Source organism: Microcaecilia unicolor, chromosome 1, assembly GCF_901765095.1.
Source record: "Microcaecilia unicolor chromosome 1, aMicUni1.1, whole genome shotgun sequence".
Lineage (NCBI taxonomy): Eukaryota > Metazoa > Chordata > Amphibia > Gymnophiona > Siphonopidae > Microcaecilia > Microcaecilia unicolor.
This window is the reverse complement of record NC_044031.1, coordinates 385,613,708-385,635,352: the sequence shown is the minus strand read 5'-3', so window position 1 is coordinate 385,635,352 and position 21,645 is coordinate 385,613,708. Positions and strand designations below refer to the sequence as shown.

The following is a 21,645-nucleotide window of genomic DNA, read 5'->3' as shown; positions in this document are numbered from 1 at the left end:
TCGAATCCCCCTATTACTATTGTTTTAATTTGGACGTCCCTGACTGCACTTGCATGTTTTTTTTTCTTCTGATTTTTGCTCTCTGCATGGGTCCCGCGCAGCACCAACTAAACTAAAATTGCTCGGGGGACCTGCATACTGCTGTCATGGAGCTAGGTATGGTATTTGAGGCTGGAAAAAATATTTAAACAGTTTGTTTTTTAGGGTGGGAGGGGGTTAGTGACCACTGGGGGAGACAGGGGAGATCATCCCCGATTCCCTCCGGTGGTCATCTCCGATTCCCTCCGGTGGTCATCTGATCAGTTTGGGCACTTTTTGGGAGCTTGGTCGTGAAAAAAACAGGACCAACTTTGTGTGGACTAAATGCTCGTCGGGGACGTCTTGCTTCTTTCCATTATCAGGCGCGGAGGTCCATCTGTTAACCACGCCCCGGAACGCCCCTGTCCCGCCTTCGCTACCGTTCGGCCACGCTCCCGAGAATTTTGCCCGTCCCCGTGACGGAAAGCAGTTGGGGCCGTCCAAATTCAGCTTTCGATTATACCTGTTTTTGAGACGGACGTCCATCTCCCGATTTGTGTCGGAAGATGGACGTCCATCTGTGTCGGAAGATGGGCGTCTGTCTCTTTCGAAAATAAGCTGGCATGTGACCTTGTTGCCCTGGGAGTCACTGGCGGAAGATGTACAGGAAGAGTTGTCCGCGACATTCTCCCTTGGGGCTCAGCAAAAGGTACCTTTTATTCTATCATCACCAACATATAAAGGACACGGTAGAGGAACCGGATTACATACGTTTGTCCAGACAGTGGACAGCAGACTTGCACGCAGAAATTAGTGCAAGCCAGATCAAGACCCATGTGTTGTCAATCAGACGAACTACATATCAATCTATACATTGGGAATTAAAATACAAATTTGCGCTGCGCTTATATGTGCCCCCCAAAAGAGCATTTTACATGGGCCTTTCCCCCTGGGGAGAGTGCCCGAAGTGCAGAGTAGAGGGGGCAGACCTGGGACATATGTTCTGGCTATGCAAAGAAGTGGAGAAATTCTGGAAAGAAATAATCCAATACATAAACTTAATTTGGAGGCAAGGCTGGACTTATCACTCAGCCCTCCTGTTTGGACAGCTAACAAACAGCTGGCCCACAGTCAAAGGCTTTACAGCATTTACTCAACGTGCTGTAATTGTGGGCAAACAAGTTATATTGACAGAATAGTTATCAATGGGGGGGCCCGACACTGCAACAGTGGAGGACACGTATGCTACAAATACTGCGCATAGAAAGGATAGGAGTAACAGACATCAACTCACAAATCGGAGAACAATACCAACAGCGGTGGACCCCCTTTTGGAACACTCTAACCCCGTCAGCTCGTAGCTATCTTTTGAACTTGTAATAAACATATAAAATCAGATGAAAGACTATTAAGAATGGGGGAAAGGGGGGGAGTTGGGGGAAAGGGAATTTCTTTGAGGGAATAAAAGGAGAAAAGGATGATGAACAGTTGTAAATGTTATAAAGTTCTGTTTTCTATTTACTTGTCACATCAATAAAAATGATTTAAATATAAACATGAATTAGATTGGAACCTGGGAGCATTTAAAATTTTTGTTTTTTTTCCTGGAGAGAGTAATGCATTGCTCCCTCCACCCCAGGTTCTCTCCCCGGGTATAGCCTGCTGTGCAATTTGGGAGGGGGGGGGAGGCGCGCAGAGGTAGGGGGGCACAGGTGGATGGGGGGGATGCAGAGGTGGATTGGAGAGAGAGAGCCTGTTGTTAAAAATTTACCAGCACACCACTGTGCATACACATCTACCCCTACTTGGACGACTAATAATCAAGGCATGCTCCCGCTATTAAACTCTTAGAACTCCTTCGATTTGTGTTCAGTTATCCAAAATCACATCTTCAACCAGTTCAGACCTTAGAATTCATAGGGGCTCTCCTTGATACTTCTCAGGGCTCAGCCTTCCTTCTTCAACTGAGAGCGAACAACATACTACGTCTCACCACTCAGGTGTTGAAATTCACCCAAGTATCTACTGTTCAGATGCTCCTCCTACTCGGTCACATGGCCTCAACAGGTCATTTAACGCCATTGGCTTGAGTCCACTTCCGCATTCCATAGTGGACGCTCTCTTCTCAGTGGTCCCAAACCATGGAATTACTCTGTATTCGAGTCACTCCACAGCTGCATGTCTATCTACAGTGGTGGATGGTGTGTCAGAATCTCACCTGGGGTCTTCAGTTTCAGCTTTCTCTACCTCACAAGGTTTTCACCACAAATACCTCCATTGTAGGTTGGGGTGCTCACCTTAATGGTCTCTATACACATGGTTCTTGGTTTCCACAGGAGAAATGACATCATAGTAATCTCCTGGAATTGCAAGCCCTCAAATAATGCTCGTTATGCACAGAGAACTAAGTTGCAATGTATTAAATGAACAAACAAGGAAGAACAGGTTCTTACCTCCTCTGTTGACAGCAATCCAAATGTGATTTTGGGCAGCTTCTCAAAACATCTTTTAAAGCACTGTTTACCTAGCTGGCAAACAGAATGCCATAGCAGACAAATTTAGCAGAGTCCTTCAGCCTCACGAATGGTCCCTCAGCATGCCTGTAGCTCATCAAGTATTTTAGCAGTGGGGGACCTCAGCAATAGACCTCTTCGCTTCTGCTCTGAACAACAAGCTTTCCCACTTTTGTTCCTTAATCTTTGCTTCCAACTGTGTAGCCCCAAATGCCTTCTTGCTCCACTGGGGAATGGATCTTATATACTCCTTTCGCTCACTATCTCTAATAGGGAAAACTCTTCTCAAACAGCTTTGAAACCAAGCGATCATGATTCTAGTAGTTCCATACTGGCCACGTCAAATCTGGCTCCCTCATTTCCTAGAATTATCTTCCAAAGAACCATTGAGGTTAGAGCCTTTTCAAACCCTAATAATACAGAACAAAGGGTCCCTCCTTCATCCTGACCCTCGCTCTGTAGCTCTGACGGCTTGGTTCCCAGCAACATAGATTTGCATTCCTTAGGCATTCCTGAAGGAGTCTCTAGAATACGCCTAGCCTCTAGGAAACCTTCTATGCAGAAATGTTACCATTTCAAGCAGAAGAGATTTCCCCTCTAGTGTGCAGCCAAAGCACTCAAGCCAACTGGGTGCTCTCGTCCCACTTTTATGGGGTTCCTCCTCCATATTTCTGATTCTGGTCTCAAAACGAACTCAGTAATAGTACATTTGAGTGCCATTAGTGCACTATGGGAGGCCTTCAGGACGGCTTACAATCTAAAAAAGGGAGGAAAAGACAGAAGTTCACACATTGACCTTTACTCTATCACAACCTCACTCTGTATTTGTTCAAACCGGTACTGGCAATCGCCTCTACGGTACTATGTAAGCCACATTGAGCCTGCAAATAGGTGGGAAAATGTGGGATACAAATGTAACAAATAAAAATGAAATAAATAAGTTCTAGTGGAGGCGGGCCGATACATGATGCAGAAGAGATGAAGGAGTAGAACTACAATATTAGATAGGATGGAGGGGGTTAAAAAAAAAGGAGTGCTACTAACATTTTCAGGGCTCCCCCCGGGACTCGGAGGTATAAATGGAATGCATTGCTGAAGAGGTGGGTTTTTGAGATCTGTCTTAAATTTTGTTTAGGAATGTGTGCAAGCGAAGGGGTACAGGGAGGGAATTCCAAATTTGGGGGCCCTGGACACACAAAATACTATGGTTTATTAGAATTTCTTACTATATCGCTCATCCTAACTTGCAGATCTGAGAATTTTACCAAACTAAGGGTACACAAATAGGCAGAAAGGAACTACAATATAGATAGAAAAGGAATAAATCATACACATGCAGGAAGGAGACACAAGCTATAGAGCAGAGAATAGTAAGGGTTATAGAAGGGAAAAAGAGGGGGCAATGGATCAGTCATTTGAGATGAGGGATATCAGGCTAGCTGTCTTGGACTTCCTCCTCATCCTCCAAGGCAGAACTGTCAGGTTGATGTTGGACAGTTCCACAGCAATGGCTTATGTCATCAAACAGGGAGAACAAGGAGCCAGACTGTGTAGCATAGGAGGTAGATGATATGTTGCTGGGCACCAAGGTATCTCTTGGCACTCTCAGTGGTCTACATTGCAGGCTTGGACAATGTCCAAGCAGACTTCCTCAGCCAGCCCACCCTGGATATGGCAGAGGGGAATTGAGTCTGGTGGCCTTTCATCTCCTGGTGGACAGGTGAGGTTAGCTTATGTTTAGCATGATTACCTTGGCGCCATAACACCAAGGCAACTTATTTCTTCTTTCGCAGAAGAGAAGCTGACTCTGACAGCATCATTGATCTGTTGTTGGAGTGGCCCTACAGGAGCCACTGTACTTCTTTCCTCCATGGCCTCTGATCAGGAGAGTGCTGTGACTCGGTACCCTTTGTGATCATCCTGGTTGCCCTGGATTGGCCTTGGAGATCCTGGTGTGTGGACTTCGTGTGCCTTCTGGCAGCCACATGGACCTTTCTGGGGGCCAGGATCTTCTTCCACATAGGCCAGTGGAGATGGAGGATCTGGATCTTTTTTGGCTTACGGCATGGCTTTTGAAAGTTGGTGCTTTGTGAAATAAGGACTCTTGGCCTTGGTGTTTTCAACTCTAAAAGCCCACGTTCTCCACTTTACTAGCTTATGTTTGGATCTGGAAGACATTTGAGCGCTAGTATGAGGAGTGTTCTCTCTCTTGTTAGTGGGCGCAGATTCCAGCAGTGCTAGACTTCCTGCAGATAAGGTTTCAAAAGGGCTGTGCCTTTATCTCCCTGAAGGGTTAGGTGGCTTTGCTTATTAGTTTTAGCGGGAAGTTTAATGGTCTTTTCCTGGTGGTCTAGCTGGATTTTTTGAGCTGTGGCACATTTATACCCCCTCATTTATCCCATATTACTCTTATGGGACTTGAACCTCATGCTGATTGATCCGTCAGGCCCACCTTTTGAACCATTGAAGGCAGCCTCTCTGAAAGACCTTGTTGAAGATCCTTTTCCTGGTTGCCACTGCTTCGGCACATAGGACTTAACTCTATCTTGCTGTGACCCATACTTTTTTTTGTTGTTGCTTTTGGGGGGGGGGGGGGGGGGGGAGGAGTCCATTTGCATCTGCACCATGTCACCCTTCCTGCTGATGGTATTTTCCCTGTCCACATTAACCAAGAGTTTTCCCTCCCTGCCGTTGTGGTCACCCTGGAAATATTCACAAGCTGGATTTGTGGGGGTGTTGCTGTACTATTTGCAGAAACAAATTCTTTCTCCTTCTCAGATCATTTGTTTGTGCTGTTCCATAGACCATGCAAGTCCTCCATAGCATGCTGGATTGAGGTGTCTGTCGAGGTTGGTAAATTTATCAGTACAAGCAGAGTGGTGACCTGGTCATCTGTTCACTCTTTGTGAAACATTTACAGAATTGTTGTAGCTAGAGACCTTTATCCCTTCGGCAGAGCAGTGTTTCGGGGGGGGGGGGGGGGGGGTCTTGTCTTTCCCTTCCCAGTGAGATTCTGCTTAGGTACATCCCATGATTGGTGTGGCTTGGACCTATTCAAAAAAGCATACAACAAACAATCGTCCTAACTTCTAAACAACAACAACGAAGAATAAGACCGAAATGACATAACCACTGCCCAACACTATTACTCTCACCATAATACCATCATCTGAGCAACTACATAAAGCCGACACCCACACAAGACCACAGTGTATTCTTCTACCACATACATACGCACTTGATTGCAAAACCACGTGTTAACAAGTATGCAAGCACACAATGCATTCTTCTACCATGTATGCACGAACTTGATTGCAAAATCATGTGCATATCTAAAGTCCGGAAATGGCAATCGCCATAACGGCAAATGTAAACCACATTGAGCCTGCAAATGGGTGGGAAAATGTGAGATACAAATGCTACAAATAAATAAATAGATATAAATAAGGTGAAATTGGTCATACCTGTTAATTTCTGTTCTTTGAGTCCAACCACACCAGTCTGAGACCTGCCATGGAATTCATTTGGACTGTCTGCTTTTTTTCTCAGTGGTTTTACATAGTGTAGGTTAATTGGTTATCCTAATTATGCTGCAGTGGCAGATGGGGGCTTGTGTGTGGCTCACAGGACTATATACTGCTTTGGCAGTAGTATGCTGGAGAATTCCAGATGGCATCAGCCTGTTGGTCACTGGAAAACTCTGTTCTCTACCTCCATCTGCTGGTAGGAAAAGGACACACTCCTACTTAGACTGGTGTGGCTGGACTCAAGGAAAGGCAATTAATAGTATGACCAAATTTTACCATGTATCTCAAAGAAACTAGAGAAGGCTTAGTGTCTCCACCAGAAGTAGACACATCAAATTCTTTTCCAGAACTTTTGAAGTCTAGTATTAGTGAATCAATACGTCTTTCCCCTTCTTCATTACCAGAAGTGGGGGAAGATGATGTAAAAAGGGCCCCAGAGAGATTCAGTGAAACCGAGGCAGGCTTTGATAGTTTCACTGAGAGTGGACCCTGATTACCTCTGATTAGTGGGACTTGAATAAGGCTTGGCTAGGCTATGTTCTCGAGTTTGCAAAACCCATTTCATACATCTGTATGGTATCGCCCCTGTAGGGCAGGGTCCAAGCAATTTGCAGAAAGGAAAACCTTAAGTCACCTGCTAACTCTGGAAGCTGTTGAGCCAGTTTTGCCGTAGCAGTGCGCATGTGGCCATTATTCAGTTTATTTTTGTTGTCCCAAAGGGGTGGGTGGGGGAAGGTTTTGGCCAATTCTGGATCTCAAGTGGATCAACGCTGACTTTGTGGGTTCTACATTTCCAAATGGAGTTGCTTCACTTGGTGATCTTGGGTGTATGTCCTGAGGAGTTCTGACCTCTCTCAATCTTTCAGAGGTATATTTCCACATTGCCTTTCAAGGCTACTGCATCTTATAGTTCTGGTGCAGGGATATGCCATATCCCTGCCCCAGATGTGTAAGCTGCAGAACCTCTGCTTGGGTTCGCTGATCATATGAGCTGCAAGATTTTTAACTGATATAATCTTAAGAGTATAGATTTATCTCATTGACCCGTGACGCAGGTGCTTGATTCCAAGACATGGCCCATGTCGGGTCTACTAATAAAGGACTCTTGACTATCCCATGCTTGACTACCTTTGGTGCTTTTTTGCATTCCCATTGTTGTGTGTACTTGGTTAGTGCAGTGGACTTTGATCCTGGGGAACTGAGTTCGATTCCCACTGCAGCTCCTTGTGACTCTGGGCAAGTCACTTAACCCTCCATTGCCCCTGGTACAAAAATAAGTACCTGAATATATGTAAACTGCTTTGAATGTAGTTGCAAAACCCTCAGAAAGGCGGTGTATCAAGTCCCATTTCCCTTTCCCTTTCTTCTGCTATAACTATCAATTAATTGCATCTTTGATGGATACCTCTAGACACTAGTTCATAGAATTGCCCCATTAATGTTTTCTCTTACACTGTAATGGCTGATATTTTCCTTTTTTATTTTCCAGGTTTTTACATTTTTTTTTTTGCACTGAATGTAGCCAGAACGAATCCTGGGCTTCCGTGGTCCTTGGAGCCTCTCACAAGGTAAACAAAACTCATAATACACATAAGAGCAGGGACTGTCCTTCTATGTTATATTGTACAGCGCTGCGTAACCCTAGTAGCGCTTTAGAAATGTCAAATAGTAGTAGTAGTAAGTACTTGCCATACAGGGAAAGGTAATTAAATTTAACTTAACTTTTTTACTTAATAGTCATACTTGTCTGAATTGGCCATTTCTCTTATGAGTTGGAGTGCCTTTTCCTAGGTCAAAGTAGGATAGCAGTTCTCACAGGTGCGTAACATAATTGCTCAGAACCAGAGTAGAAACAGCAACTTTAAAGCTACCAAACAAGGATAGGCAACTGCATTCCTCAATTACTACAAGCTAAACATGTTTTCAAGATATCCATACTGAATATGTACGAGATATTTATATTAAATATACCTTAACATCCTTACTAGACCAGTCCAGAACCTGTGGATTATGTCTGTTGACCAGTAGATGGAGACAGAGAAACAAAGTAGTTCTGTGCGATTTGCCCCTTAAAGGCACTGTGCAACCATAAAATTCTTGTTATTTCTGTGTCTCCAGTGGGTGGTACACCATACAGATCTAGGACTAATCAGTCCACATAAGCTCCTATTCTAGTAGTTACTAGTTCCATAACATTCCACAGATCAATCCAGAGATGAGTGGGTTATGTCCCTCTACCTGCAGCAGTGGCGTAGCCAAGGGTGGGCCTCCACCCACTTTGGTCTCATACCCACCCAGTAGCAGCACACCTATGATGTGGTTGGCAGGGATCCCCAAGCCCCACCAGCCGAAAACTCCCAACAACTGTCCCTCCTGCATACCTTGTAAATAGCAGATCATCGCCTGCCGCGAGAAGCAACTGATACATGTTGTTCGCACCGGCCCCACAGCCTTCCCTCTGATGTATTACCAATTATGCGGAAACAGGATGTTGCCTCAGAGGGAAGGCTGTGGGGCCAACATGAGCAGTGTGTATTAGTTGCTGCTTGCTGCCAGTGAAAATCTGCTATTTAAAAGGTATGCAGGGGAGGGGGGATGTATGAGAGACCATATGGCATGCAGACGAGAGAGTGTGGCACCAAATCACTTGTGGGACAGGGCGGAGTTCTTCTGCCCACCCATCTTGGGCCCAGGCCCACCCAAAATTGGGTGTCTGGCTACGCCCCTGACCAGCAGGCAGAGAGAGAATGCCAGAGCTGTGCTATAAAGGATACTGTACAGCAGCCTCACTTTCAGTATTCTCTCAATCCCAGCAGGTGGATGGACATATGCTGTGCAGCTCTCTGGATTGGGTTTGCTCCTAACCTGTTTCCTCAGGTTTAGTTGAGCTAGGGGTTGTGGCTGTGCTTGGCCAGTACAGGGTACACCTGGTGGTGCCAGGTCCCTCCCCTACCCCTTTCCTGCTTCTGGGCCCTTTGTGGCATTCTTTCACTCTGATCTTCTCCTCATAAAATCTACTGTCTGACACTCCTGCCTCTCTTTATTTTTATTTTTTTAAAAGAACTAGCAGAGCGATATAAAACATCAAGGTGCAGCTATGGGCTCAGCATGACAGGAATTCACGGTGAGTGTTAATTCTTTCTTCCCGTCTCCGGTTGCCTAATCGCCCCAGTGGGAGCAGTTTGTTTGCTGCTGTTTGGATCTCATGGCTCTGAGAGAGAAAGTTATCCTTGTTTTAGCACTCAGTTCTACCATTTGCTCGTTGCTGGCTCTTATTTTCGCAGGCTACTGCCTGTACCTGAGGAGACCGCATTGTTTATTTGGTGGGCTCTAGGGCAGTTTGCACTGTGACAGCTGCCATCTTGTGCTGTGGTACAAGTCCGGACAGTTTTTGGTTCCGCAGTTTGCACTGACCTTCGTTTCTCTCGGAGGTGCTGCCAGAACTCTGGCTGAGGTGCTTGGGAACAGTTTGGTAGGTTGGGTCTCTGGCCCGGTTTCCCGCGCTTCAGCTGGGCCCGGCGGGGGTTGTGAGGTGCACTACGTTTTAGTCAGGTGAACCTTGTTTTGGCAGATCGCATTCTGCTGTTTAGTTTTTTATGGTTCATGTTCAAGTACTTGGTTCTTCCTCAAGGGGCATCGGTTGCTGTACTTGGGAACAGGGGCTGCAAGCTGGTTGCAATATTGACTAATTTAAATCTTTAGCGTGTTGCTGGTTTAATGGGAATAATTTCATATTTTTAACTTGCCAGTGTGTTTTCTGTATTCTTCCCTGGTTCTGAGAGGAATATATGGCTCCCGTGCTTAGAACCAGCCTTTCGGCAGCAGGGAGAATGAATTTTGTGGTTTTGTCTCTTAAAGTTACAAGTGAAGTGAGGAACCGTTGGCTCTCTGCTGACATCGTGTTTTCCCGAACGGATGCCCCTATTGCATTTATGGCAACTTGCAAGCCTCTGGCCATTATTGCAGTTCTGTGTTGGTAGTATCACTCAGGATGTCTCCTGTGGTTTAATGCTACAGTTTGATAGGAATGCACCTCATTCCTATGCCAGGTTTTGTGCACATGTGTTTTAGCATGGGCCTGAGGGACTGACACCTTATCTTACTTTTCTGTTCCTTTACCCTTGGTTCACTTCATTGCTACCTTTCTGGGCGCACGGCTATCGCGTGATATTTCAGTTCCTCTGTCCGGACAGGGATTGTGCTGGGTGCTTGGGGAACCAGGGGCTTGACCTAAGCTTGTTCCAGGTTCTCAGCCTGCAGTTGCGCCCTGATCACACAGTTCTCTATGGAGATCTTTTCCGGATTTCTGTTCTTCTAGCCTAGCACCTTAGTTTCCCACTCTTAAGTTTTGCTCTCTTTCTCAGAGCAGGGCAGCACAGACGGTGTTTGCTGGGAATCTGGTTTTCTGCTGTTGGTTCCGTGGTGCTGGGAGAATTGTTACTTTTGGAGTTAATTGCTGCAGCTAGAGCTCTCCTCGCAGAGTTCTCTTGGTTGCCATAGTAATCCTGCACCCTAGGGGCTGACATGGTAGTTTTTTTTCCAGATGCACTGAGTGTATTGAGGTGACAGGCTTTACACCCGAGGGTCTCAGGTGTAGGGCTGGTTTGTCATTTTTTTGGATGCGGTGGACTCCGTTCTGCTTCTATGAGGCATATTTTCATTCTCTATTACTGCAAACAGTTCCTTGCATGACTGAAAAAACTGTCACTGAGCCTTTGTGCTGAAGATTTGAAGTGGGAACTCGGGATGGGGCAATTCGCCCATTCCGGGTGTCGCTACACCATCTTGCTCCATCCCTGGAGGCCCCTTACTATGCCTGAGCGCTGAATCTTGTTCCATCTCCGGACATTGAGACTTCTTCAGTCTTTGGGTGTTAGCCATTGTTCCTTTTCTGGACGTCGAGCCTTGCTCCGTCTCCGGATGCCTCGTCAAGCCTTGCTCTGTCTCCAGACACCTCTGGAGGCCAAGCCTCCCTCCATCTCCGGTTGCCGAGCCTTGCTCCTCCTCGGGAGAGGGGATTTCGGACTAGTCCTGCTGCTGGAGGTTGTCTCTAGCTCTCTGTGTGGATGTGGAGCCCTCATCCGGGTCTGTCATGCCTGTTTCCTCTTCAGGAGGCCGTGTCCCCATTTGGGGGGGGGGGGGCGTACATTGCCCCGTTTGAGCTGGCAGTGCCTGGCTCCCTCAGGCCATCGTAATTTGCCCCCCCCCCCTTTTTGTTATGGGCTTTGCGCAGTTTCTGGCTGTGCAGCCCTGCTTCGTCTCTGTCAATCGAGATTCTGGCTGTCTGGGTGGAGTATGGGAAGACTGGCTCCATCTCTGCTTTGGGGTACGTTTCCTGGCTCTGGAGATTGGGTTTGTACCCCTCTCATGGATGCCAAGTTTGCCTGTCTGTGGCCCTGGGGGCTTGTCCTTTCTCCAGTGACTGGCTTGCTCCGATCCCGAGCATTGTCCTTCTTTTGACGTCGAGGCTTCCTCCGTCACCAAGGTAAGCACTGGCTCTGTCTGCTGGAGTTGGGTCGTGATTCGTCTTCTGAGATTGTTTAGAGGTCTGCCTCTGGTTTCCCGTGTCTTCTCCGTTTCTGGTGCCTACCCTTTCTCTATACCTCCTTATGGAGTTGGTGACCGTTCGGCAGGTGGCACTTTGATCCATTTCCAGGAGTCTGGCCTGGCCACACCTCTGGGTGTGGGTTTTTACACTGTACCTGGTCTAGTCTGCCTCCATCCCAGACTGCCAAGCTGGGCTCTGGCTCTGCCAGGCAGGCCTTGCCCTTTGAGGTTGAGATTGATTTTTACACCTGGCTCCTTATCTAGTTTGGGGGTTTGCTGCTGCTGCTCACTCCCGCTCCGGTGGCCGATCCTGGCTTCCCCACAGGTAGCCAAGCTAGGGACCATCGCTGGTTGTCACCCTTGCTATCTCTCGGATTATCGGGCATTGGTTTTCTCCCTGGTGGTTGGGCTGTGTATCGGCTCTGCTGGCTAGCTTTGCTTCTTCCCAGGGGTGAGTCTGTTCTTCCCTCTAGTTTTCCTCTTGTTCTGTCTCTGCATAGCCTGCCCAGTTTCTAGAGGTCGAGCCTTGTTCTGGCTCTGGGTACTGGGCCTTGTCTGGTCTATGGCAGGTGCAACGTGGGCCACCCATGTAGGTTGGGTTTCACTCCACTGCCTCTCAGGTGGTCCAGCCTTGTTTTTTGTAGGCTGCCAAAATGTGCTTTATGATGGCTGTCACGTCTGTTCTGTAACTAGTTGCCAGATTGCTCCCATTGTCAGGGCTTCCCATTTGGTCTGGTGGTTGAGGCTTTCTTGCTCGGTGGGTGTCAAAGGTCCTCGTCGTAGAGAATTTTTGGTTCTAGTTACCTCCTTGCCTGATTTCCAGGTCTTTTTAGGACTCTGGGCAGTGCTGCTTCCCTTAGTTCTATAGGCTTTTCTTGCTTAGTCTTTAGGGGTCTGGTTTCGCAAGGTCTTGTCCCTTGTTCTGGGGTCAGGTGCCGATGATGCCTTTGGAGGCTGATTTTGGCTTTGCGGCCCTATCCCACTTGGGGACTGCTTTGGTACATCCCACTCATCTGTGGATTGTTCTGTGAGATGCTATGGAAGGTAAAATTAGTCCTTACCTGATAATTTTCTTTCCATTTGTCTCAACAGATCAATCCAGAGGCCTGCCCTTTTCTCGTTCTTGTCTGAAACATGTCTGTATTTTTCTCTTCCTTCTAGCTCTGGTTTGCTACTGTGCTGCATGAATTGATTTGGTTATCTCGAGGACACGGTCCTACAGAAGGACAGTAAGGCAAGAAGGCCGCTGGCTCTCTCCCTGGCTGAAACAGAGGCAGGAGTGTACTTCATGGGCTTATGGTCTTCTTACTGCTTCGGTATCGAGCATACTGAAAGTGAGGCTGCTGTACAGTATCCTTAATGCACAGCTCTGGCGTTCTCTCTATCTCCACTTGCTGGTAGAGGGACATAACCCACTCGTCTCTGGATAGATCTTTTGGGACTAATGGAAAGAAAATTATCAGCTAAGGACTAATTTTACCATTTAGTTGAGCTAAGCTTTCTCTGAACATAGAAAGATTTAAAATGCAGTAATGAGGAAAGCTTGAGGGGAATACTTGGTGGTGCTAGGTCCCTTTCCTCTTATGTCCTCTCCTGTATCTTCCCCTTGTTGGGAGTTTTCTTAGGGTTGAGGTAACTTGAAAGAATAGAAAAAGAGGATTCTTTGTTTTCTGGCTGCACCGTTTTGAACAAGTGGGCATTATCCCCTCCTAGCAGCAGTTGGAGGTAAAGAAAAACTGATCACTCTCAGTGAACTTGCTGGTATAATCTACTGGTGTTCAATGGAAAATTCCAGTATTTTTCTCTACCTCTAGCAGACGGTAGATTGTTCAAGCTTGTGCTTCTGGTCCTTGTCTTAGCTCCGTGCTCTGCAGGCCAAGGCTGCATAGCAGAGTTGAGCCTAAAGGCCACTCCCAGATTACCAGTACTAAATCAGACCTGGTAGAATGCCGAGCTGGGCTCCGCTGTCCCTAGTCATGCTTCTTAGCATTCCCTAGGTGAGGTATTGGCTCGGCCTTGTGGGGCTCTGTTAGAGGAGTGCAGGTCCCCCTCCCCATCCCCTTATTGCCCATACAACCTGTTTAGGTGTTTTCTCCTGGGCTCCCCTGCAGCTTCCAGGTTAAAGTAAAGAAAGAAATTTCTATGTGTCTTGCCTGGTTTAGGTTTATGCTTGTTAGGGGAATAAAGCTAATCGAGTAAAAAAAAAAAAAAGCAAAGCATCAACATTAAGCTTCGCACTGGTATCGGGAGCATTGGTAAGCATGGCTGCTGCTAGACCCTTAGACGCTGGGAGCAGTGAAGCATCGAGTGGGTCTCCACCTGCCTCAAGGCCTCCTGCTGTTCAAGGCCCCCAGGGAATGTCCATCGTCGGAATGACCCCGAGGCGATGTGTTGATTCGATGTCGTCCTCGTCGGCAATGAGGAGCCTTGGTGACGAGCGAAGGGCAAGAAGCATCATCGGTCGCCCTTGACGCATGGTAGCGGGAGCTCGGGGCGTTGAAGGATTCAGCACCCGAAAAGCATCCGTGCCAGGAGGATCGCTCCCCTCCATATAGGAGGTGCTGAATCGTTGGTCTCCTAGCAGCCAAGACCCTGTCCCTGTATCAACCCTGGCAGTTCCGCAATGTGCACCTCAGCCAGCACCCAGCTCTTTGGCTCGGAAGCCTACTCAGGCTCAATCTCAGCACGCTCGTTCACATCAACAGTGCACCAGAGGCCCCTGCTGTTCCCCAGGCAAAGCAAGGGACAAGATTTTGACTGACTCCAGTAGAGCATAGCTGCAGTAAAAGTGTCCATCCTGGACGACTTTGAGGTCGGTGGGGGGGAGGAGGTTGAAGTTTTTTTCACCAAAGGTGGCCCCTTATAACCTCTCCAAATTGTCTCAGATATGCTCTCAATTGGTATCTCAAACCTCAGCTCTCAGCTGTCAGCATAGGCAGGTACTTGCAGAGGAACTCTCCTCCCTTCTGAAGGCCCATGTGGATGAACCCGTTCCATTAGGGAAAGAAGGGCTGGGATTCTATTCCAGGTACTTCCTTATGCAAAAGAAAACGGGCTGATGTGTCCCATCCTAGACCTAAGGGCCCTGAACAAATTCCTAGTCTGAGACGGGTCAGGATGGTTTCCCTGGGCACCCTTCTGCCAGTTATTCAGAAAAGTGATTGGTTATGCTCTCTGGACTTAAAGGATGCATATACTCACATCCAGATTCTTCCAGCCCACCAGAAGTATCTTCGAGTTTGGCTGGGAACACATCACTTTCAGTATCGTATGTTGCCTTTTGGCCTCATGTCGGCTCCCAGAGTTTTCACCAAATGTCTATCGGTAGTTGCAGAATCACTGCACAGACTGAGAGTCCATGTATTCTCGTATCTCGACAATTGGCTGGTGAAGAGCACCTCGGAGGAGAGGGCTCAGGAGTCCATGCAGATGACTATTCTGGTGCTTGAGCTACTAGGGTTCATTTTAAACTACCCCTTCCCATCTCCTCCCTGTCCAGCGATTGGAGTTCATAGGAGCCCTGCTCAATACTCAGGTGGTATGAGCCTACCTCCAGGACACAAGAGCGGACAATCTTCTCTCACTCGCGTCGAAGGTTTGTGCCTCTCAGCAGGTCAAAGCTCAGCAGATATAGAGGTTATTGGGCTACATGGCTTCCACAGTGTATGTTACACCCATGACATGCCTTCATATGAGATCAGCTCAATGGACCCTGGCTTCTCAGTGGTATCAAGCCACGGGGAGTGTGGAAGATGTCATCCAAGTGTCCCCAGAGCTTGTACACTCCCTTCAGTGGTGGACCATTCAATCCAATTTAACTCTGGGACTTCCATTCCAAATACTTCAGCCACAAAAAGTTCTGATGATGGATGCATCTCTCCTGGAATGGAGAGCTCATGTAGATGGGTTTCACACTCAAGGAGCTTGGTCCTCCCAGGAAACAAATCTTCAGATCAATCTCCTAGAGCTCCGGGCAATCTGGAATGCTGTAAAGGCTTTCAGAGATCGGCTGTCTCACCAAAGTGTTCTCATCCAAACAATAGGTTGCAATGTATTACACCAACAAACAGGGGGACCCTGGGTCACGTCCTCTGTGTCGGGAGGGCGTCCGGATGTGGCATTGGGCTTGCCACCATGGCATGTTCCTTTGATCCACTTATCTGGCGGGCACAAACAATACCCTGGCCGACAGACTGAGCAGGATAATGGCAACCTCATGAACAGACTCTCAATATTAGCATAGCCCATAAGATCTTCCAAGCGTGTGGCATCCCCTCGGTGGATCTTTTGTCACTCAGTTCAACCACAAGGTCTCTCAGTTCTGTTCCAGGCTTCAGGCCCACAGCAGGCTAGCTTCAGATGTCTTGCTCCTCAATTGGGGGACAGGTCTTCTCTATGTGTATCCTTCCATAGCTCAAGACCACAGAACCATGATTATGATCGTGCAGTACTGGCCACGGCAGATTTGATTCCCTCTTCTTCTGGTGTTTTCCTCCAAAGAACCGATTAGAGTGTTTTCTGACCCTTATCACACATGAGAGGTCTCTTTTACATCCCAACCTCCATTCTCTGGCTCTCACAGCTTGGATGTTGAGAGCCCCGAATTCGCTGCCTTGGTTCTTTTAGAGGGTGTCTCCTGGGTCTTCCTGGCTTCCAGGAAAGACTCCGGTAAGATATGCTATTTTTTCTAATGGAGAATGTTTGCCATCTGGTGTGAGAGCAAGGTCCTATCTCCTTGCTTGCCCTACACAGACCCTGCTTGAATACCTCCTACACCTATCAGAGTCTGATCTCAAGTCCAACTCTGTAAGGGTTCACCTTGGTGCAATTAGTGCTTATCAGCGTGTAGAAGGCAAGCCCATCTCTGGACAATATCTAGTTGTTTGCTTCATGAGAGGCTTGCTTTTGTCAAAGCCCCCTGTCAGATCTCCTCCAGTGTCATGGGATCTCAATGTCGTTCTCACCCAGCTGATGAAGGCTCCTTTGGAGCCACTGAATTCCTGCCATCCTGCAAGGTCATTTTCTTGTTAGCTGTTATTTCAGCTCGTAGGGTCAGTGAGCTTCAGGCTTTAGTGGCGGATGCACCTTACACTAAGTTTCGTCACAACAAAGTAGTCTTCCACACGCACCCTAAGTTCCTGCAGAAAGTGTTGTCTGAGTTCCATTTGAACCTGTCGATTGTCTTGCCATCACTCTTTCTCCGACCTCTTGCCCATCCTGGCGATATTGAGGGAGCTCAGAGAGGTTCTGGCGGGTCCTCTTAAAGATTTGTTTAATATATCCTTGCAGACGGGAGAGGTTCCGAGGGATTGGAGAATGGCGGAGGTGGTCCCTCTTCACAAGAGTGGTGATAGGGAAGAAGCTGGAAACTACAGGCCGGTAAGCCTCACTTCGATTATTGGAAAAGTAATGGAAGCGATGCTGAAGGAAAGGATAGTGAATTTCCTGGAAGCCAATAAGTTGCAAGATTCGAGACAACATGGTTTTACCAAAGGGAAATCGTGCCAAATGAATCTCATTGAGTTCTTTGATTGGGTGACAGGAGAATTGAATCAGGGACGAGCTATGGACGTAATCTACTTAGATTTCAGCAAAGCTTTTGACACGATTCCCCACAGGAGGCTCTTAAATAAACTGGATGGGCTGAAGATAGGACCTGAAGTGGTGAACTGGATTAGGAACTGGTTGACGGACAGAAGCCAGAGGGTGGTGGTGAATGGAATTCGCTCGGAGGAGGGAAAGGTGAGTAGTGGTGTGCCTCAAGGATCGGTGCTGGGACCGATTCTGTTCAATATATTTGTGAGTGACATTGCCGAAGGGTTACAAGGTAAAGTTTGCCTATTTGCGGATGGTACTAAGATCTGTAACAGAGTGGACACCCGGGAGGGAGTGGAAAACATGAAAAAGGATCTGAGGAAGCTAGAAGAATGGTCTAAGGTTTGGCAATTAAAATTCAATGCGGAGATCACGTGACGCCATGCTGGAGAGCGGTAGCGCCTGAACACTGCTCCGGCGCCTGACCTCTCCCCCGCGCGCATTGAAACACGATTCTGACTTGCTGTAAGCTATTCCTGGAAGGGGAAACGGAGCTGATTTCGGATACGGAATTATTAGGACAAGAGCGAGGGGAGATGGCGGCTAAAACGATCCAGAAAGATAAGCTGCGCCAAAAGGCAATGGACTCTAAGATGGCCGCCGTACCCAGCAGCGCGGACCCGACAGTTGCTTCGATCTGGGTCTCAGAAATAACGACAGAGATGACCGCGGTCCTAGAAGATCTACTTGAAAGACGCCTTACACCAATTGATACGAAATTGGAAAAATTACAGACGAGAATGGAGGATCTCACACGCGAATGTGTTGCCTTCCAGACTAGGACCGGAGAGGTAGAGGATCGGGTTACTGTAGTGGAAGAGACACAGAATACACTTTACGAACAGTAGAGACATTGGAACAAAGATAGAGGACTTGGAAAATAGGTCCCGCAGAAACAACCTCCGATTGGTGGGCCTACCGGAAAAGCTGGGGGGTAGAGATCTAACATCGTCTCTGGAGCGCTGGCTAATGGAGCAAGTGAGATTTCCCCCTGATTTAGGCCCTCTAAGGATAGAAAGGGCACACCGCTTGGGAACACGCAGAGATACAGATTCCCGACCTCGAGTGGTCATATTGAAAGTGTTAAACTTTGCCCATAAGCATTGGATTTTGCAAGCCTCACGAGGAGAGAAAATCTAACATTTGAAACAAACGGATTATATGTTTAAGATTACTCAGTGGGAGTGGCGGGAAAGAGGAAAGCTTTTTCGCCCATTTGCTCCAAGTTATTTGCAATGAAGAAACGCTTCACCTTGATGTATCCAGCGGTTTTAAAGATAACGCACGAGGGCACGACTCGCACTTTTGAAAAGCCAGAAGAAGCCAAGGAGTTTGTGGATCAGATGGAACAGGAGGAGAGGAGTAATCGGAGCGGAGGCTTACCGGATTGAGTACTGGCAAAAGGACACCAAGAGACAGGGGAAGGAGTCAACATGGAATATATGGACATTTATGTCTGGTAACTACTGATACAGAGGATAGTCTTAGGACTACTAGAGGAAGTTACTGGAGTTGATATAGAGTTAACAGGTTTGAGAGTCTGTGGTAGCAGGAGGGCAAGTATATAGATTGGGAGGGGAAGGAAGGACTGAAAAAAGGAGTGGGTAAGGAATGTGTGAGAATATGGGCTGGTTATAAGACTATATATGTATGTTCAAAGGTTTAAACGTTAAGCTGTTGGATTTATTGTTTCCTCACTCCCATTGATATAAAGAGACAAAAAAACAGACATATTGGGAGGAAAAAGGGACCCGGGGTTTAAAAAACGGCAAGAAGTGTATAGAAAATGGGGGAGAGAGGTTGGGGGGCGCCTATACGTGATGAGTCCCTATCAGGGAACGGTCAAAAGAGGGGGGAGGGGATAAGGGGATGGGGGGGAGCAAAGGGGAGGAGGGACAGAGATAGAGGTGGGAGGGGGGAAATGGGAAGAGAGCCGGATACACTAAAAGAAGAACGAGGGGTCATGGTAGGGGAGGAGGTTCAGGTAAACGGGAGGGAAGGAGTAACTCTCGACGAGACTATGGGTACAACACAATTTTTGTCCCGGGAGGGTAGTGGCTGGGATGCCCACCGGGTAGGGTTAGGAGCAAGAAATCATGCAATATTAGCCGCAGACCAACCAAGTTTCCATGGTTAAATTGATCACATGGAACGTAGGTGGGATCAATTCACCCATTAAGAGATCCAAAATTCTACAGCAATTGCAAAGATATAAAATAGATGTGGCACTGTTACAAGAGACACACTTAAGTCAGGAAGAACACGCTAAGCTGCGCACCTGGTGGGTACAAGAGTGCATAGCTGCAAATGCGCTGGGAAAAAGAGGAGGAGTGGCGATTTTAGTCCGCAAAGGAGTGGCGGCAACAGTGAGACCCCTCACGATAGACCCCGGGGGGGGAGATATGTCATAGTAGAGCTTGAAATAGATGGACATAAATGTGTGATCTGCAATGTATACGCACCAAATCAGTATGATAAAAAATTTTATAACTCGGTGACAGGACACCTGATGAAATATGCTGGGTCACCTATAATAGTTGGTGGAGATTTTAATACAGTATGGGAACAAACGATAGACAACAGAGGAGGGATGTGGCAGCGTCTAACCAGGGATTAAAAAGACTGGGGAAAATGATAGATTTGATTGATATATGGAGGATGCTTCACCCTTGGAGAGAGATTTTACACATCACTCCCGAGCTCATGCATCACAAGCCAGAATAGACTATTTCCTTGTCACTAGAGACCTGTTTGGACAGGTAGCCACAACAAATATAGGACCCTACACGATTTCAGATCATGCCTGGGTATATATGGAGTGGGAGGTGCCTACTAGAAGGACTAAACAAAAATTCTGGCAGTTCCCACTGGAATATTACAGATAGACAGTTGGGTGAAAGGCTTCAGAAGAGTTGGGAGGAATTTAAGACCTTAAACCAGGAACACGAGACTGACCCTTTACTGTTCTGGGACGCCGCCAAGGCGGTACTTAGAGGCGAAATTATTAGTCACACACATCATGTCCGAAAGGCCCGAAATAGAGAAATACTAAGATTGAGCTCTATGATTTGTAGGGCGAGACAGTCATATGGGAAGACAACTCAGCCTGAGCAACGCACTAAGTTACTGGAGTTGCAGGTGGCTCTTAATGAACTACTGCATAAGCGCGCGGCTAAATCGCAAACTTATTATAGATACCAATTACATAGATATGGTAATAAATCAGGTCGCATGTTGGCCCGCTTGGCTAAGCCTAAGTCACAAAACAGGAGGATACTACAAATGAGAAATAGCCAGGGACAGATGGTACGGCAAGATGAGCAGATAGGAGAAATCTTTGCCAGATTCTATGAACAATTATATGAAACACCAGTTGATCAAGGGCTCCAGGGCTCTCTTTATTTAGATACATTACAACTCCCAGATATAACGCAAAGTGAGAGAGATAAGTTGAATAGTCCAATTCAAGAAGAGGAAGTAGATTTAGAAATAATGAGAGGAAAATTGTTGAAGGCCCCAGGACCGAACGGGATGCGTATGGAGTTTTATAAACTTATGAGAGAGAGCATTATTCCCACGCTTACTAAGTACTTTAATAAGATAATAGATACAGAGCGTTTGCCGTTAAATCTTTCTAGGGCACAAATTACAGTTATACCAAAACCTGGTAGGGACCCACTGATTCCGGAATCATATAGACCGATATCATTGTTAAACGTGGAGGTGAAATTGTTAGCAAAAATAATGGCAAATCGGTTAGCGAAAGTGCTGCCAAAGTTAATCCATGAGACACAAGTAGGGTTTGTAAAAGGGAGGACGTCTGCAAAGAATCTAAGACGAATATTAGGGGCATTAGAGATGAGAAAAAGAAATGACATACCAGCACTACTTATCAGCTTTGATGCAGAAAAAGCGTATGATAGAGTGCATTGGGAGTTTCTCTTTGCCACGTTAGAAAGATATGGGATCACGGGACGGTTCACTTCAGCAATTAAAGCGTTATATCATGCACCGAGGGCCACAATTCGGGTCAATGGATTGGAGTCAGAGTCGTTTCCGATAAGACGAGGTACCAGACAGGGGTGCCCATTATCTCCTTTACTTTTTGTACTGACATTGGACCCCTTGATCCGTACCATCATAGAAAACCCTTTGATAAAAGGGATGCCCATTGGTAAATATCAATTTAAGGTAGCAGCTTTTGCAGACGACCTATTAGTGATGATTACTGAGCCCCAGGATTCCCTTCCTAATTTAATGGAAACGTTCGAAGAATATGGAGACTATGCGGGTTTTAGATTGAACCTCCTAAAATCGGAGGCATTAGCCTCCTCAGACGAAGTAAAGCAGGGATGGAGACAAGAATTTCCCCTGAGTTGGGCGAAAGACTCATTCAAATATCTAGGGATTAGATTGACTATGGACACCACACAGTTATACTCGCT

The 21,645-nt window shown here is 47.0% G+C and overlaps 1 long non-coding RNA gene across 1 annotated transcript in view; it reads left to right on the top strand.

Annotated features, from left to right (window-relative positions):
- Positions 1 to 21,645, top strand: part of LOC115474888 — a 204,102-nt gene that overhangs the window by 34,821 nt on the left and 147,636 nt on the right. Inside the window, exon 2 of the long non-coding RNA XR_003942929.1 lies at positions 7,548 to 7,626. This is a non-coding gene — a long non-coding RNA (uncharacterized LOC115474888). The remainder of the gene's footprint in view (positions 1 to 7,547; positions 7,627 to 21,645) is intronic.